Consider the following 15,029-nt stretch of genomic DNA (forward strand, 5'->3'; position numbering starts at 1 on the left):
AGATATACTTTAATACGTATTTTTCTCTGTGATTTAGTCACCATATCTCTCCTTTATCTCTGCTAGTGCTGACTACACTGTGCAGGGGTTTGGGTTAGAGGTATTGTGCTGCTGCCAATTGTACTGTGTTACCTGATACTGCAAGTTATATCATGTCTGCTTCTGATGGTAACGGTTCTGGGGCTGAACACACTGCCGGTGTTGCTGAAGATAATATAGCAGCTGTGGGATCTGGTTCTGGGGGCTCCTTGCCCCCCAGTGGGACTGTGGCAACGGAGGTACATAATGACCCACCGTGGGCCACTTTTTCCACGCTTCTACATATGCTAGTTAATAAACTAACACCCCATATGGGACCCCCATTGCCAGTACAACCGTATGTGGTCCCTGCAGCTAACCCGCCGTGGGCGGACGATTTATCTGCTCAATTGAAGAAGTTGAACCAGTCCCTGACTACTAAAAAGTCTGACCATCGCTCGCCTAAGCCCAAGGGGTCCTCTAAGCGAGCGCTTGTCTCCTCACAATCCACTGCTGTCACTGACACCTCGTCTGATGAAGACGGCACTTACACTGACCCCACAGGTTCTGACTCAGATACTGCTGATGGGGAGGGTAGTTCACATGTGGATGTTCCTGATCTTTTGGAGGCTATTAAGTTAATTCTACAGATTACGGATGATCCCGAGCCATCCGTCCCTCTTAAGAAACCAGATAGGTTCAAGCGTCAGAAGGTGGTTAAACAAGTTTTACCTAACTCTGATCACCTAGTGGATATATGTCAGGAACCCTGGGAAAACCCGGGTACGAAGTTTGTGCCTCAAAAGAAGATGCTGGCTCGCTATCCCCTCGCACCAGAGCTGACCGAGAATTGGGAAACGCCTCCTCCAGTAGACTCACATGTGGCTAGGATGGTGGTTTCCTCAGCTCTACCTGTCACTACCGTCACGTCTCTAAAAGAGCCTACGGATAAACGTGTGGAGGGTTGTCTTAAAGCGATTTACACCCTCACGGGTGCTGCACAAAGGCCCACTATTGCAGCAACATGGGCTGCAGAGGCTATTGAAGCATGGGCCTTGGAGTTAGAAGCTGAAATCTCTTCTGACCATGCTAGACAATGTTTATCATATATTGTCACAGCTTCTCGCTATATTAAAGAGGCGGCTTCTGATGCCGGTATCCTAGCAGCCAAGGCCTCTACTACATCAGTCCTGGCTCGCCGGATATTGTGGCTGAGATCCTGGTCTGTGGATCTGGACTCTAGAAAAACCCTGGAGGTACTCCCTTTCAAGGGAGATATTCTGTTTGGGGAGGACTTGAATAAGATAGTGGCTGACTTGGCTACTGCCAAAACTGCCTGTCTGCCAAGTACAGCTCCTTCTGTGTCGAAGGCTAAAGGTACTTCCTTTCGCCCCTTTCATCCTTCAGGTAAAGCAAAAGGTCAGGCGTACAACAAGCAGGCCCGCACTTCCAAACCTGGTAAGCCAAAGCCCAAAAGAGCCTGGGCGGCCCGTCAGCCAGCTGCCAAGACCGATAAGCCTGCCGCATGACGGGGATCCCAGGATGGGGGGCCGGCTTCTAGGGTATACCCAGGAATGGTTGAAGACCACTTCAGATGCCTGGGTACGGGAAGTCGTCACTCGAGGTTACGCCATAGCCTTCAAAAACCGACCCCCTCATCGATTTTGCCAGACAGACGTCCCGTTGGACCAGACAAAGGCAAACACTTTGCATTCGGTGGTACAGACCATCCTGGATACAGGAGTCGTAGTACAGGTGCCTCTTGCTCAGAGGGGCCGGGGGTACTATTCTCCACTGTTTCTGGTCCCGAAACCGAATGGGTCCTCCCGGCCCATTCTCAACCTCAAGGCATTGAACAGGTTTGTGAAAATTTCCAAGTTCCGTATGGAAACCCTTCGCTCTATAGTTCTGGCCTTGGAACCTGGGGACTACATGGTCTCCCTGGACATACAGGATGCTTACCTGCATATTCCTATAGCAGTGTCACATCAGCAATACCTGAGGTTTGCGATTGGCAACCTCCATTACCAGTTTCGGGCGTTACCTTTTGGTTTAACTACGGCTCCGCGAGTCTTCACCAAAGTTATGGCGGTGATGACGGTGGTACTCCGCCGTCAAGGCGTCAGGATACTGCCATATCTGGACGACTTGTTAATCCTGGCAAATTCCCCAGAACTTCTCCTACGTCGTCTGGATATGACTGTCCGGTTTCTACAAGCCCACGGATGGCTCATCAACTGGAAGAAATCCTCCCTGGTCCCTGCTCAGAGCATGGTGCACCTGGGAGCGCTATTGGACACTCACAACCAGCGGTTGTTCTTGTCTCAGGAGAAAGTCCTGAAGCTTCAGGACAGGATTCGTTGCTTCCTTTCTTGTCCGCAAGTGTCGATACATTCGGCGATGCAGGTGCTGGGCCTTATGGTGTCATCATTCGACATGGTGGAGTATGCTCAATTCCATTCTCTCCTCCTCCAGAGGCTGATTCTAGCCAAGTGGGACGGACTGCCTCACTGGATCAGGTCTCACATGATCTCATTGACTCCGGAGGTCCGTCTGTCGTTGCACTGGTGGCTCCAGGACCAACGATTGTGCAGGGGCCGTCCCTTCTGGATATCCGACTGGGTCCTGTTGACGACAGATGCCAGTCTAAGAGGTTGGGGCGCGGTGCTGGAGCAACACTCCCTTCAGGGTCGGTGGACCAAGGAGGAATCTCTCCTCTCGATCAACATTCTGGAATTGCGGGCGGTCTTCAATGCGTTGAACCTGGCCCAGCATTTAATTCAGAACCGTCCAGTTCAAGTACAGTCGGACAACGCCACCACAGTGGCTTACACTCTAAGCCGTTTGGCAATGAAGGAAGTCTCACGGATTCTACATTGGGTGGAACGCCATCTACAGGCCATATCGGCAATATTCATTCCAGGAGTCTTGAATTGGGAAGCGGACTTTCTCAGTCGTCAGGACGTACACGCCGGAGAGTGGGGCCTCCATCCAGAAGTGTTTCAACTCCTAGTGGAAAAGTGGGGCCTTCCAGACGTAGATCTGATGGCGTCTCGACACAATCACAAGGTTCCGGTCTTGAGAGCAAGGACAAGGGATCCTCAAGCAGTATTCGTGGATGTGCTGGCGGTGCAGTGGAGGTTTCGGCTGCCGTACGTGTTCCCTCCGGTGTCACTCCTGACCAGGGTAATTCGGAAGTTCAAGCAAGAAAGAGGAATTCTGCTTCTCATAGCTCCAGCGTGGCCCAGACGGCACTGGTTCTCAGACCTGCAGGGCCTATCGTCAGAGCGTCCAATTCTACTTCCACAATGCCCAGACCTCAAGGGCCCCTGTGTATACTAGGGCCCTTGAGGTTCAGGGCCCCTGTGTATACCAGGACCTAGCCAGACTGTCTTTGATGGCGTGGCTATTGAAGCTTCCGTCTTGAGGGCTAAAGGGATTTCTGAGGCGGTCATGCAAACTATGTTGCGGGCCCGGAAACCGGCTTCTGCTCGGATTTACTATAGGGTCTGGCATTCTTACTGTGTTTGGTGCGCATCTAACCGTTATGACGCTTCCAAGTTTAGTATAGCCAAGCTGTTGGCCTTTCTTCAGCAGGGCCTAGACTTAGGCCTGCGTCTGGCCTCCCTCAAGGTTCAAATATCTGCCTTGTCGGTGTGGTTTCAGAGAAAGATTGCGACCTTACCTGATGTGCATACCTTTACTCAGGGCGTGTTGCGTATCCAACCTCCCTATGTCCCGCCTGTGGCTCCTTGGGATGTGTCGGTGGTTTTGGAGGCGTTACAAGAGTCTCCGTTTGAACCTCTTGGTTCAGCTGATCTTAAGTGGCTTTCCCTTAAGGTGGTGTTTCTGCTGGCTATTGCTTCAGCTAGAAGAGTGTCGGATTTGGGTGCCTTGTCTTGTAGTTCCCCATATCTGATATTTCACCGTGACCAGGCAGTTCTTATGACTCGTCCCGGATATTTACCTAAGGTGGTTTCTTCGTTCCACCTTAACCAGGAGATTGTGGTTCCGGCACTTGTTTCTCCTGATCTGTCTCCCAAAGAGCGGTCTTTGGATGTGGTACGGGCTCTCCATATCTATGTGAAGAGAACTGCTTCTATTAGGAAATCTGATTCTCTCTTTGTGCTGTTTGGATTTCACAAACGGGGCTGGCCTGCTCACAAGCAAACTTTGGCCAGATGGATTAGAATGGTGATTGCACATGCTTATGTGAAGGCTGGTCTGTCAGCTCCTGCTCACATTACGGCCCATTCTGCTCGGTCTGTTGGACCTTCTTGGGCGGCCCGCCGTGGTGCGACCCTTGAACAATTGTGCAAGGCGGCTGCGTGGTCCTCTGTGAACACGTTCATAAGGTTCTATGCCTTCGATACTGCCGCTTCCCAGGATGCTTCCTTTGGATGCCGGGTTCTTGTGCTCGCTACAGTGCGTCCCCTCCCATAAGGAACTGCTTTAGGACATCCCCTATGTCTTTCCTTGTGAAGCCCAGTGTACCCCGCAGCAGAAAACTAGTTTTATGGTAAGAACTTACCTTTGTTAAAACTCTTTCTGCGAGGTACACTGGGCTCCACAAGGCGTCCACCCTGACGCACTTAGCTTCTTTGGGTTGGTATGGCATTAGCCGCTGACACTTCTCCTGTCGTGAGAGTGTGGTGTATGAGGCTACTAACCGTTGTCGTCTCTTTTCCTGCTACTGCATTGGGCTGGTTAACTAAAAACTGAGCTCCTATGCAGGGAGGCGGGGTTATAGAGGAGGCGGCGCTGTGCATTCTGGGAACAGTCAAAGCTTTTGAGCCTGTTGGTGCCTCGGATCAAGATCCTACTCTACACCCCTATGTCTTTCCTTGTGGAGCCCAGTGTACCTCGCAGAAAGAGATTTAACAAAGGTCTTACCATAAAACTCGTTTTCTCGCCACACCTCACTACCTCCCTAAAAGGCTACTTGCCATGCAGCTTTGTTGCATGTACAGTGGCAAAAATTGCGCTACTGCATCAACATCTAAACTCTATATCAGGCCGGTTGAACTGAGGAGGGTGTGTGTGTAAAGCGTTAGGGTATGGATGTTGGTATTTGGACAATGAGTCGTGGTATTCGCGCGCTTAGTGGGTGCATTCGGGATGTGTTTTACAAAGCAGCAAAGTGTTGTTTTCAGTCAGATAAGGACTCTAGAAGCATTTATAACACCTATTGCTCTGCATAATCTTGTGGTGCGCCTGCAGTAGTATGCGTCATACATGCAGCCAGTCTTATGCATTTGTAGAGCAGCATCGGGAAGTGAATAACCGCAAACAATTGCAGATCAAAGATCAAAACCAATTCTCTTCATTGATTTGAAATTCTCCCATCAGATGATTACCTTGACAACAAACCCATATGGTAAAGCTATGCAAAATGCCCTGATCTAAGACAATGCCCGCCGGAGCGGCTGTGTTCCAGCAAACGTGGCAGTCAGGTCCTACTTGCCGAGAATGCCGGGTCTCAGTGTACCGCACTTCTCACCCGGGTCACGAAGGGACTGGCTTTGCGGATCGCTTCGCCAGAAAGGTATTTATGAATGACTACTTAGAACTAGGGGTGTGCACCGGACCATTTTCCGGGTTTTGTGTTTTGGTTTTGGATCTGCATTGGTTTTGTTCCTACAGTATTATTAACCTCAATAACATTAATTTCCACTCATTTTCAGTCAATTTTGACCACCTCATTGCTCACAATATTGTTCACCAACATAGGCCAAGGCCTGGCTGGCTAAACTAAGCAACAGAGCAGCGGCACAAACACACGGCAGTTATTTCTGTTTAAAAATGATTTACAAATTAGTACTGTATTAGCAATAACCAATCAAACCAACTCACAAGTACTATAAATAGAAAACAATCCAACACAGAAATTTCCTGAGAAACGTGTGTACAATATCATTGCTCTAAAGTAGTTATCAAACAGCAAAGAAAAAAAACACGAAACCATGTGTAAATTAGCAACAGCAGACATTGATGCCCCCTACACAAGTACATATGCCCCCTGCACATGCCTATTCTCAGTGCCAAGTCTGTACCTCCCTCCTGGGGGCCCTGGGTCACTGATGACTGGCAGATGTAAAGCCCCGATCAATAAGCCTTTTTGTTGAGCAGCTCCCCAAAATCTACCCAATCACAAAAAACAGCATTCCATGCCTGCGTAGTACAGTGCAGAATACTTTGGGACACACAGTTAAATAATGACCAGGTTACAGTGCTGGTCGGATACAGTGCAGGTCAGAAACAGTGCAGGTTACAGTGCAGATTGGATACAAAGCAGGCTGGATACAATGCAGGTTACAGTGTGGGTCAGATACAGTGCAAGTGGATTCAGGACAGGTCGGATACAATGTAGGTGGAATTCAATGCGGGTTGTATATAGTGCAGATCGCATACAGTGTGGGTCAGATACAGTGCAAGTGGATTCAGGACAGGTCGGATACAATGTAGGTGGAATTCAATGCGGGTTGTATATAGGGGGTCATTCTGAGTTGTTCGCTCGTTATTTTTTTGTCGCAACGGAGCGATTAGTCGCTAATGCGCATGCGCAATGTCCGCAGTGCGACTGCGCCAAGTAAATTTGCTATGCCGTTAGGTATTTTACTCACGGCATTACGAGGTTTTTTCTTCGTTCTGGTGATCGTAATGTGATTGACAGGAAGTGGGTGTTTCTGGGCGGAAACAGGCCGTTTTATCGGTGTGTGCGAAAAAACGCTACCGTTTCTGGGAAAAACGCGGGAGTGGCTGGAGAAACGGAGGAGTGTCTGGGCGAACGCTGGGTGTGTTTGTGACGTCAAACCAGGAACGAAACTGACTGAACTGATCGCAGATGCCGAGTAAGTCTGGAGCTACTCAGAAACTGCTAAGAAGTGTCTATTCGCAATTCTGCTAATCTTTCGTTCGCAATTTTGATAAGCTAAGATTCACTCCCAGTAGGCGGCGGCTTAGCGTGTGCAAAGCTGCTAAAAGCAGCTTGCGAGCGAACAACTCGGAATGACCCCCATAGTGCAGATCGCATACAGTGTGGGTCGGATACAGTGCGGGTTGGATACAGTGCAGGTCGGAGTGTGGGTTGGATATAGGGGGTGATTCCGAGTTGTTCGCTCGCTAGCTGCTTTTAGCAGCATTGCACACGCTAAGCCGCCGCCCTCTGGGAGTGTATCTTAGCTTAGCAGAAGTGCGAACGAAAGATTAGCAGAATTGCGAATAGAAATTTCTTAGCAGTTTCTGAGTAGCTCCAGACTTACTCAGCCATTGCGACCAGCTCAGTCCTTTTCGTTCCTGGTTTGACGTCACAAACACACCCAGCGTTTGCCCAACCACTCCCCCGTTTCTCCAGTCACTCCTGCGTTTTGCAACTCGAACGCCTGCGTTTTTCCGCTCACTCCCATAAAACGGCCAGTTTCCGCCCAGAAACACCCAGTTCCTGTCAATACACTACGATCAGCACAGCGATGAAAAAGCTTCGTTATGCCGTGAGTAAAATACCTAACTTTTGTGTAAAATAACTAAGCGCATGCGCTCTGCGAACCTTGCGCACCCGCAGTAAGCAACTAATCGCAGTATAGCGAAAATCGGTAATGAGCGAACAACTCGGAATGACCCCCATAGTGCACTGCACGTTGGCTACAGTGCAGGTCAGATACAGTGCGAGATACAGCTCAGGTCGGATACAGTGCAGGTCAGAGTGTAGGTTGGATACCGTGCGTGTCGCATACAGTGAGGGTTGGCTACAGTGCAAGGTCAGACACAGTGCGCATCGGACACAGTGGGGCAGATGTATTAACCTGAGAAGGCATAAGGAAGTGATAAACCAGTGATAATTGCAAGTTGATAAATGCACCAGCCATTCAGCTCCAGTATGTAAATTAACAGTTAGGAGCTGATTGGCTGGTGTGTTTATCACCTTGCTCTTATCACTGGTTTATCACTTCCTTATGCCGTCTCCAGGTTAATACATCTGGCCCAGTGTGAGATACAGTCGCATACACTGTGAGTTGTATATATTGTGGGTCAGATACAGCCTGGGCCGGATAAAGTGCAGGTTACAGTGCGGGTCAAATACAGTGTGGGTTGGATACAGCGCAGGTCGGATACAGTGTGGGTTTGATACAGCGCAGGTCAAATAAAGTGTGGGTTGGACACAGTGCGGGTCGGATACAGCGCAGGTTTCAGTGCAGGTCAAATACAGCACGGGTTACAGTGCAGGTTGGATACACTGCAGCTTAGATACAGTGCAGCTTAGATACACCAGTAGTGCACCTACTTTGACAGAGGGTCAGCCAGCAGTGTCGGCAGTGCAGGGGTGCCAATGGTGTCCTCAGTGCGGTGGTGCCAGCAGTGTCAGCAGTGCAGGGGAGTCAGCTGTGTCCTGAATGCGGTGGTGCACCCAGTGTCGGCAGTGCAGGTGTGTCAGTGGTGTCCTCCATGCGGTGGTGCCGGCAGTGCAAGGGTGCCAGCAGTGTCGGCAGTGCATGGGTGTCAGCGGTGTCCTCAATGTGGTGGTGCCGACAGAGCTGGCAGTGCAAGGGTGTCAGCTGTGACCTCAGTGTGGTAGTGTCGGCAATGCAGGGATGCCAGCAGTGTCCTCAGTACGGTGGTGCTGGCAGTGCAGGGGTGGCAGCGGTGTCCTCAGTGCGGTGGTGACGGCAGTGTCGACAGTGCAGGAGTGGCAATGGTATCCTCAATGTGGTGGTGCAGACAGTATCGGCAGGGCAAAGGTGCCAGCGGTGTCCTCGGTGCGGTGGTGATGGCAGTGCAGGGGTGCCATCTGTGTCTTCAGTGCGGTGGTGCCAGCAGTGTCGGCAGTGCAGGGGTGCTGACAGTGTCAGCAATGCGGAGTGCCGGAGGTGTCCTCAGTGCAGGAGCGCGGCAGTGTCCTCAGTGCAGGGGTGCTGGCAGTGCAGGTGGCGGTGTCGGCAGCGCAGGGTGCGGGCGGCTGTGTCGGTAGTGCGGGCCGTGGTGCATGCGGTGGGTGCATCCATCTTGCCCTACTATAATCAATGGGGACAAGCTGATTGGCTGAGAACCGTGACAGACGGTTCTCTCAGCCAATCAGCGGTCTCCTATAAATATAATGGGGACTTTGCTTTCTGAGCCAAAACCTCAGGATCCGACAGTGGGATCCTGAGGTTTTGCCTCGATTGGGGATTCGGGTCAGGTAGGGTGATCCGAGCTGTGGCACAGATCGCCTCCGATCCCCTAAGTTCAGGAGGGGGTTTGGTTCTCTGAGAACCGAACCTGCTCATCTCCATTTAGAACTATTATATATTCCATCAATATGATACGACATTTAGTGAAATTTAAGACTCTCCACACTGGGATCTATGGGGTCTATTCATATTTAAATCCAAACGTGAATTGTTACTTATCACTATACATCACATCAGTTCGATGCGATATATAACTTTGATAAGTAGCAAGTCATGTATATTTATCATTCCGGCAATCCTGGGCTCCAGCGGTGCCGTCTTCAGCTGCGGTCCCCTCTGCGCAGAGTGTAGTCAGACGGTGGGTCCTTCTGCGCATGCGCTGCCGGCTGAGCTCCAGGGAGGCTACTGGAAGTTCAGAGGGTGGAACTAGAGCCGGGTGACAGGCAGGGAAGCATTGAGCTTCCCTGCAGTTTCCGCACCCAAATTCAGATTACTTTGTCCTGAGATGGCGAATCAAGTATTGCTGAATGGCTACATACAGAGGCAGAACTCTGAGAGGCAACGGAGTCATCTGCCGCCGGGCTCCTGCTCTGAAGGGGGGCACCTCTCCGCCCATTCTGTGACACCATTGAAATAAGTTAATTGATAGCTGTCGCTGTCTTTTCAGTGGCCGACTTCCTCACTGGTCCCTGCACCTTACAGATCACACCCTCTTTATTATACTGAATATACACATTTTACAGGTATCACACCCAGGATTAGAAACCACAACCTATTACACTGGACGCAGTCACCTTTACTGATGAAGCTGTTTGCTTCTGTATAGGAAATATGAGAATTTTAACTATATGAACAACATACTTCTCTGACAATTACACGTAACTTCTACTTCATATAGTTAGAATTCTCATAACGCCATCAGTAAAGTGTCTGCTGTTAGTGTAACAGGTCATGGGTTCTAATCCTGGGTATGACTGCTAAGAAATGTGTGATTTAAAATAAGACCATTAAATGTATAAATAAAGTATATCATTTTTTTTCAGAACACACGCACACATACATACATATATTTATCTTTATATAGGAAATAGGGGGGGCACCAATATTTATCTTGCCTCCGGGCAACTGGGACGAACTTACGCCACTGGCTACATAACACTTCTATATATATCGTATCAATATGATGCAATATATAGCGGTAGCCATCTCAGTTTCTGTATGAATAGACCCATATAAGACATTTTTTTAAGAGGATATGTGCGTAAGTGGGGGTAGTAGTTCTCCTAGGCGGGGGTCACACATGGCTGCCTGCTGTGTAAACTGTCTTCCATTAAGATGTATTTTTATGGAAATAGAAAAGACAAGGGGGCAAAACTGCTACTGTTTAAAATTGCATGCTGAGAGCCACCCAGCATGTGTAGAGCTGCCCTATGTTGCGATCGTATTTCAAATGCGATCACATCCCAAAAATTGGGAAATACAGGTAGCCCCCCACATATGCAGCCAGGCTACTTATGCAGTCACACCGGCACTATGGTGGTCATTCCGAGTTAATCGCTCGCTAGCAGTTTTTAGCAGCCGTGCAAACGCTATGCCGCCTCCCACGGGGGAGTGTATGTTAGCTTAGCAGAAGTGCGAACGAATGTATCGCAGAGCGGATGCAAAAATCTTTTGTGAAGTTTCAGAGTAGCTCAAAACCTACTCAGCGCTTGCGATCACTTCAGACTATTCAGTTCCGGATTTGACGTCACACACCCGCCCAGCGTTCGCCCAGCCACGCCTTCGTTTTTCCTGGCATGCCTGCGTTTTTCCGAACACTCCCTGAAAACGGTCAGTTGCCACCCAGAAACGCCCACTTCATGTCAATCACTCTGCGGCAACCAGTGCGACTGAAATGCATCGCTAAACCCTGTGCAAAACTGCATAGTTTGTTGTGCTCGTACGTCGCGCGTGCGCATTGCGCCGCATACGCAGAATTGCTGTTTTTTAGCCTGATCGCTGCGCTGCGAACAAATGCAGCTAGCGATCAACGCGGAATGACCACCCATGTCTCCCGACGCAGGAATCGCAGGCGATGTCATCTGACCTCCCCGATAATGGCATTTCCTGCACCGCTCCTCACCAGCGCCATGTCTCCACCCCTGAATGCCCGCCGGGATAATAATAATTTTATTTATATAGCGCTCTTTCTCCAATAGCACTCAAGGTGCTTAACAGATACATAGCATAATATAGTACAGAAACAATGACGTACAGAACAGCTTTTCATAAAATACAGAAGCATGGAGATACTAAAGGGACATTATGGAAATGTCTGAGTAAACTGGAAAGTCTTGAGTCTACTTTTGAAGGATTCTATAGTTGGGGCCTCTCGCACTGTGCGGGGAAGTGAGTTCCATAGAGTCGGAGCCGCATGACTAAAAACTCGACCCCCTGATGAATTACGGGAGATTCTAGGTACTGCTAAAAGTCCTTCATCTACAGATCGCAGTAATCGAGTGGGGCAGTATGGGATCAGAAGCTGCTTCAGGTACCTTGGGCCCTGGTCATGATAATTTGCCATCTTACAGACAGCCAGTGAAGGGAGTAGAGTATGGGTGTTATGTGGCTAGAGAGGGGCTGGTTGGTTAACAGCCTGGCAGCTGTGCTTTGCACCAGCTGTAAGCGGTGCAATTCTTTTGCTGGGAGACCAAGGTAGAGGGCATTACAGTAGTTTAATCGAGATGATACAAATGCATGTATGACTTTTGTCAGATCATCTGAGGGAATTAAGTGCTTGATTCTGGCTATGTTCCTCAGGTGAAAGAATGAGGATTTGATTGTGGCTGATATATGATGTTTAAGTGTCAAGCCACCATCCAGTACAATGCTAAGAGTCCGCACACGATCAGTGGTTTGTAATTCTGAATCCCCGAGTGTAAGTCCAGTTGGTTGGCTATTCTGCAGTCTTGTCCTTTGATGTTGCGGTCCTATCATAAGGACCTCTGTTTTGTCCAGGTTCAGTCGCAGCCAACTGGCACTCATCCATTCCTGGAGCTCAGCTAGACAGCCATTTAGGGTTGCTATTAGGTTATCAGTGCCCGGAGCAAAGGACACGTACAGTTGTGTATCATCTGCATAGCAGTGGTAGACCAGGCCATGGCGCCTGATTATTTCACCCAGCGGGAGCATGTATACTAAAAAAAAAGCATGGGGGATAGTATAGAACCTTGTGGGACACCACATGGCAATGGCAGTGATGGTGATGAGTATACTCCAGACGATACTCTCTGTGACCTCCCTGTGAGAAATGATTTGAACCAGCTTAGGACTGTGCCATCCAGTCCACAAAAGTATATCAGTTGCTTAATCAGAAGCAAGCCCATGGTCCACGGTATCAAATGCTGCAGAGAGATCCAGAAGGATTAATATTGAACAGTCACCTCTGTCTCTTGCCATCAGAAGATCATTTAACACACACACCAGGGCTGTTTCAGTGCTATGTCTTCTCCTGAATCCTGATTGGAACGGATCATAAATATCATGGGTTGTCTGGCGGGTTTCTTTACAGTTAATTTGCAACCACTTTCTCAATAACCTTTCCTAGAAAAGGAAGTTTTGAAGGGATGCGATTACATTAATAACCCCAATGTTTTTACTTTTTACTTTCCGGCACAGAACAGCGCACGCAGGGCCTGATGAATCACCTAGTAGGTGCTGTGGTTGGGGAAGTGGCGGGTGCGGGGGAGACACGGATGGGGCAGGGGGTCCAGGGGTGCCGCGGTTGGAGGAGGGGTGGTTGAGGGGGTGCTGTGGGTGGGGGGGCTGGTGCGGTGGTGCCATGGGTGGGGGAGGGGTGGGTGCCGCGGGTGGGCGTCCGGAGCCACCGCGGGTGCGGTGGGTGGGGAAGGGACGGGTGTGGTGGTGCGGCGGGTGGGGGAGGGGCGGGTGCGGAAGTGCTGCGGGTAGTGTCCAGACATTACCCTCCACGATATCACCCACTCTATCCATTACATTAGCCATCTCGGGGCTTCCAGGCCGCAGCCCAGGTGCTGTGTTGCGGAGTCAGGGCCTCAGGGGATCTGAGCGCAGCTGTGGTGGGGAGGCACTTCTGTGACATCACGCGCAGAGGAGGCTCTGGGGCTCAGAGAGTATGCGGCGCAGGGAGGGCTATGAAAGCCTTCCGCTGCGCCGCTTTCATACACATCTATGCCGGTGGCCGCAGCAGCTTTTGTTCCACCTGCGCTGCGGATAGGGAGTGGGGATTGTTGATGCCGGAGGGGACAGGCGGACTGGCAACAGGACATAGGGGGTCATTCCGACCCGTTTGCACGCTGCTGTTTTTCATAGCGGTGCGAACAGGTCAGTTCTGCACATGCGCGGTAGCCGCAATGCGCAGGCGCGTCGTTGCGGTGACAACAAGCATAACGAAGAAAGCGATCGCTACCGCGATCACAAGAAGATTGACAGGAGGAAGGCGTTCCGGGGCGTCAACTGACCATTTTCTGGGAGTGGTGCGGCGAACGCAGGTGTGTCCAGGCATTTGCAGGGTGGGTGTCTAACGTTAATTCCGGGACCTGACAGGCTGAAGACATTGCAGAGGGTAAGTAACTCCAGATCTACTCAGAAACTGCACAAAATGTTTTTGCATAGCTCGGCTGCACATAGGCGGCATCTAGTTGATCGCACGGGCAGCAAAAAGTTGCTACATGCGATCAACTCGGAATGACCCCCAATTAGGACGCTGCAGTAAATGGATTTTTTGTTTTCCCTATCTACAGCGCAGAGACTTGCTGCATACACTCAAGCTGCACCTTTTTGGCAGGTACAGTACCTTTTTTTTATGGTCAGTACCGATTTTTGGCTTTCCAAACTTCCATTGAAAGTATAGGAAAAGGAGCATGGCCACGCCACTGTACCCGTGATCATGCCCACCTTTTGCATTTGTTGTGATTTTTATATGTAAATTATTGCAGGGTATGTTGCTGCAGATGCAGTGGGCTTATTTCGGGGTGTGGACCTGGAGCAGCAGCTCCATCAGCCCCATTGTTAATCCTGCTCTGTGAACACACAGCAGCCAAAGGGCAGATCCTCCAATTGGATGTAACCTGTGTGGGAGGGCGTTTCTCGCCCAATCAGCTGTGGGCTGGGTGTGGTAGACCTGCTGCTAACCCAATGAGAGCTCCTAGCCACGCCCAGCGTTATCCATACAGTCACAGAGTGACAGATCTGGGCAATTATATAGGAGATGAGTTAGAAATTGTATCGTTATTACTAGTGATGAGCGGGTTCGGTTTCTCGGAAACCGAACCCCCCCGAACTTCACCTTTTTTACACGGGTCCGAGCCATACTCGGATTCTCCCGTATGGCTCGGTTAACCCGAGCGCGCCCGAACGTCATCATCCCGCTGTCGGATTCTCGCGAGATTCGGATTCTATATAAGCAGCCGCGCGTCGCCGCCATTTTCACTTGTGCATTGGAAATGTTAGGGAAAGGACGTGGCTGGCGTCCTCTCCATTATTGTTGAACTTGATTGTGCTTTATTGCTTAATTGTGGGGAGGACTGGGGAGCAGCTGTATAATATAGGAGGAGTACAGTGCAGAGTTTTGCTGATCAGTGACCACCAGTTTTATCCGTTCTCTGCCTGAAAAAAACGGTCCTTATCTGTGCTCAGTGTGCTGCATATATCTGTGCTCACACTGCTTAATTGTGGGGACTGGGGAGCAGCTGTATTATATAGCAGGAGTACAGTGCAGAGTTTTGCTGACAGTGACCACCAGTATACGTTGTCTGCCTGAAAAACACTCCATATCTGTGCTCAGTGTGCTGCTTTATTGTGGGGACTGGGGACCACCAGTATAAT

The sequence above is a fragment of the Pseudophryne corroboree genome, chromosome 7, assembly GCF_028390025.1.
Source record: "Pseudophryne corroboree isolate aPseCor3 chromosome 7, aPseCor3.hap2, whole genome shotgun sequence".
Classification (NCBI taxonomy): Eukaryota; Metazoa; Chordata; class Amphibia; order Anura; family Myobatrachidae; genus Pseudophryne; species Pseudophryne corroboree.